Below are 4,997 nucleotides of genomic sequence, written 5' to 3' on the forward strand. Positions count from 1 at the left end.
GGAACTTACAAAGGACTAAGACACACCACTGACTTGGGCTGCCTCCAAGAAGGCCAGAGTGTTCAGGCTTAATCTTTTCCCCCAAGAACAGCCCATTTCAGAGAAATCCTGGGCTTGCTGCCCCTGCCTCACTGTTTTCCCAGGGATGGAGGGGGGCCCACCTTGGCCTTGGTCCTGCTTCCCCCTGTGTGGGTCTTTCAGGGCAGGTTCTGTTTCCCCATAGCTGTCTGCACCCCCCAGACACCTCCCTCCCCCACCTATGAGAAGGGATCCAGAGAACAAGAGATCTGTGGTTGGGACCTAAGAACAGGCCTTTCAGTGCGGATATGTATCTATTCTAACTGCGATATCTTTTGTCGAAGTCAAGCTACTTAAGGCAATTTCCATAAGATCTGTCCTAGAAGAAAAGGTTCAGTCGAGACAAGGTGAGAAAGCTGTTAACTATTGTCAGGCCCTGAAAAGGTCGTAAGTCAGTGCCTTGGTAGCTGACCTGTCAGGGGAAGGTATAAAGGCTTTATTCATGCAGTCACTGCAATGTTCTCAGCTCTCACAAAAGTGTTTTTATGATTTGATTTTCTTACCTCTTTTCTTAATTAAAAAGCTGAACCATTAGAATAGCACCTGCATCGTGTCCTGACGGTGCCTGCATACTAATTCCAGAGCCTTTACAACCGGTAATTATAACATAAAATCAGAGATTGAATAAAACAAAAGGATTTTGCTCCCAGAGCCCTGCTAATCCCCTTTTAAAAGGGTCTGGTGAAATAATTCAGAACAGTATCCGGAAGTTGGATTGCCGCTCCTTTTTTTACTTTTTACAATGAACTGATATTTCACACTTAAAGGAAGCTCTGTTTTTCTAACACAGTTTTTTTTTTTTTTCTTAAAGAAAGTTGGCAGGTTTTGGGGACAATAAAAAACATTTGATTACGGGTTCCTTGCTTACTAAGTGCAGTGGCAGAAAATGTGGGGGAAATTTTTATGGGATGTTTGAAACAAGTTTTCTCAGGTGAAAGTGGCTTTTGTGTGATTGAGAATTGCTTATGTGCATCATGCATCAGGTGATTTTCCTCCTTTCCCTCAGAAGAAATAAATAAGCAAAGCTTTTGGGGGCAGAACCCTATTTTTCAAGACTTAGAAATATGCACATTTCAGGCAAGATACTTTTTACTAAGATGCTGGGTGTATTTTTTTTTAACACAATGAATACATTGATGAATGCAAAAGCTAGCTAGTGGCCTCCATTAAGCCCTGAGCAAGATCTTGGACAGGCACAAGCCAAGCCCCTCGAGCTGTCAGCAGTTCCTCCCCAGCTCTGGCAAAGAGCACGCTCCTCATCTGGCTCAGCTGACCTTGCAGGGGCCAGCCAGCAGTCACAGACAAGAGAAAACTGGGTCATCCTTCTGATATTCTCTATAAATCATCTGACGATATTGTTGGTGGGTTTTTCCCTTCTCTTTGCCATTATTCTACATCTACATGGTATAGCCAAAACTATAGAAAGTTACCGAATTTTGGCTTCTTCCCTTTGCAGACGTTTCCCAAGGCTGCCCGTCCATTGTGAGTTCAGAACCAAGCACAGCCCTGCTGGACTCGTCTTGCATTGATCAATATTCTTGCCCTGCACGCTGGCTCATATAGAGTCTACACTGGATCTAAAGAAGCCAAAAATGCAAGACAAGTTTCTTTCTTTTTTTTTTAAGATTGGCCCTGAGCTAACATCTGTTGTCAATCTTTTTTTTTTTTTTTTTCTGCTTCTTCTCCCCAAAGCCCTACAGTACATAGCTGTATATTCTAGTTGTAGGTCCTTCTGGTTGTGCTATGTGGGACGCCACCACAGCACGGCCTGATGAGCGGTGCCATGTCCTCACCCAGGATCTGAACCCATGAAACCCTGGGCTGCCAAAGCAGAGCACACAAATTTAACCTCTCAGCCACAGGCCAGCTCCAGCAAGACAAGTTTCAAGTCCATCTCGCTGGTCAGATTTACACTTGATTAATTTTTATCCTGAGGTAATTTTTGCTTTTCTTTCTCTTTTGTTCTGTATAGCTTTTTTGGATGTTTGCAAAGCCACTGAAAAGTTCAGAGGCCCAAGCCTGCTCCTAACTGTCTACTGGGTTTCTCTTTCCCTGAATGGTTTTGGGGTTTGAATTTGATAACGTTCCCAGAAAACCCTCAGGCATTTTCTTCACTGAAGATACTTGGGTAAAATGGCAATGCTGTCCTAATGCCCAGACAGGAAGTTGGTGACAAGTGGAACATGTTATTGTGGGCTCCTCAGTCAATTGGTGACCAAGATGCTATTAATTTTCCCAGAATGAAGATTCAGTATGAGAAAATGATGATTATATAAAAAAAGGTCTTGATGCCTTCTTGGGAAGAATGTGTGTTTGTGTGACTTTTGCCTAAACCCTCTGTCCTCTGTGGCCCACCCCAGCCCCCCAATCTCATATTCCCACCTTCCACACCCGAGTCTTGACAAGCCCAACATGGGACTCACAGTAACCCAGAGACTTATGATAAAAATAAATCAGCATCTGGGCCAGCCAGGCCATCGAGTTAACTCCAGCACCAGTGTCTTAAAAGTCATGGGGTTGACATTAAGACAATTGGGTCTCTCCAGCTTCATTCCACACCAAAATAAACTCAATTCTCTCTAATTTTTCTAAGGCCTTTTAAAAATAAATTACCTCTCTGCCTCAGTGCCCAGCTTCTTGCCGGAACTCTCGGAGAAGTAAACTCACGTGGTTTCAGGCCCCTCTGCTAGCCTCCCACTGCCTGGAGAGGCACACCTGCTGTGTTGTGTGAGGCCCCTGGGGTGCAGAATTTTCCAGGAAGGTCTGAACATCTGAGTCCGGGAGGAGCTAGTGGACGTGTCTGAAAGATGGAGTCGTGTAGGTAATAATAATAAAAACAATGGTAACAACCAGCACTCAACAACATGTAAATTCTAAGTGTTTCAAGGATTGTCGTATTTGACGCTTAAAATAAGCCTGTGAAGAAGATTCTTTTAAATTCTTTTTTACCAGATGAGGAAACTGAAGCACAGGGAGGTTTCATCTCGTGTTCAGGGTCACAGGGCCATAGGGGGACAAGCCTGAGGACCTGGCTCCTAGCCAAAGGCTTCCCATCCCGCCGAGAGTGTTTACCTGGAGCTCTTCTTCGGAGCGGAGAAGAGGACAGGCCCGGGGGGGGGGGGGGGGGGGGGGGGGGGGAATCATCAGCAGGGTCCCAAACTGCCCTAGGAACTACCACTGCAGGCCTGGAGGTGCAACCTCCCTGGAGGATTGGTGAGCCTGCCTCTAGGCTGAGCTAGCCATGGCGCCTGGGGACCAGAATTCAACCCTCTGCCAAAGGTTACATCCTTCAACTTTCTGCCAAAAGAGGATGGTTCGAAGGCAGACTGAGCTCTAGCTCAGGGGCCCTAGCGGCAAGGGGCCCGAGGTGTCCCAGAGCACGTCCCCTTCCCCTCCCCCTCTTCCCTGGCTCCTTAGCCCCAACTCGAATCGGAAGGTTCCCAGCAGGCCTCTCCTCCTCCGAGCCCAGCGCGGGGTGACCGGCGGCCGGCCCGCCGCACCCTCTCTTTTCTCTCCGCTCCGGGGACGCTTCGAGCCGCCCCTCCCAAGGGTGCCCTCGCGGCCCAGCGCTGTCCCGGGCGGGCCGGGCCGTGCAGCGGGAAGGGCCCGGGCTCTCCTCGCGGCCGCGCCCACTCGAGCCTGCGGCCAGCCCGGGCCGCCTGCTCCCCGCCTCGCGGAGCTGCCCTGGAAAGTCTTTGCGGGGGACTCTCTCTACGAGGCCGCAGGACAGGCCCCTCCAACCCGTCCCGGAGCCAAAGGAGAGGGGCCTTCGGCGACCGGGACGGGAGGGGGCGCTAGTCCCAAGACTCAGGTCCAGAGGCCTTCTCCTTGCGGCTGCCACCTGCTCGCTCGGACGCGTCGCGGCGGTTCCGCTGGCCCTCGCGTGAGGCCGCCCCTTTCCCTCTAGCGCATCGCCCTCGCGCCTCCGCGAGCTGGGCTCCCTCCCCAGCTTTCTCTCCAGGACTGCAGCCCCAGCCCTACGAGCTGGTTCCCTGAGATGCTCTCCAAGGAGCCCTAGCATTCGCACCCCAGGAGCCGCGGCCCCGGCTCGGGGCAGCCCCCGCCAGCCCCCCAGGCAGGCCCGCAGAACGGCGGCCTGGCCCGTGGGCCGGACGCGCGCCTGCGCAGTGGGGGCCGGGCGAGGGCTCGCGGGCACCGGGAGGCTCAGTGACTGCGGTGGAGGTGGAGGCAGGCTCTGGCGACGCAGGTGCTTCTGAGACGTCCGAAATCACTCCTCCGGTGGCAGGGCCGGATAAGAGGGCTTCTGCAGCGGATGCTACAACCCCTGAAGATCCCAATCAGGGCTCAGGGAAGAGTCCTGGGGGCTGTAGCCCCACAGACGTAGGGCTTGGCCCTTGGCAACTCTCGGAAGGGAGTGGGGAGGTCCGAGCATCCGCGACTCCCAGAGGGAGTGGGATCCAGCCGGAAAGACTCCTGCGGGCAACTGTGCCCGAGGTACCCCACTGGGGCTTAGGCAAGGCTGAGAGCCAGCCCATCCTCTCTTTTTCTTTCCTTGCTTTTATTCCCTCCCCACCCACCCCCCCCCCGCCCCCCTCCACCAACTGCTAGGCTTTTTCTCGGAAGTCAGAGGTGGTTTGTGAGGGGGCGCGCCGTGACCGAGCCGCGGGAAGGCAGCCTTTCCCGGAAGACACTGAGAGCATCCTTTTCCCTTTTTCCCTTGCGTAATGGAAATCGGTTGATGAGTGCCAGTGTCACTGGGGTGAAATTGGGGGCGAGGGAGGTCTCCTCCACGATGGCCATTTTAGTGAGTCCTTCCTTTTTGCTGCGCTGAACTAGGCTTCAGAGATGTTTCTGTGAAGCCATGAAGGAAGGCAGGGAAGAGGACTGGATCCTGCGGGAGGGCCCCAAATTTCTCCCAGGATGACGGAGCAGTAACAGGACACTCAGATTCCGAGGAG

This window comes from Equus caballus, chromosome 16, assembly GCF_041296265.1.
Source record: "Equus caballus isolate H_3958 breed thoroughbred chromosome 16, TB-T2T, whole genome shotgun sequence".
In the NCBI taxonomy this organism is placed as follows: Eukaryota; Metazoa; Chordata; class Mammalia; order Perissodactyla; family Equidae; genus Equus; species Equus caballus.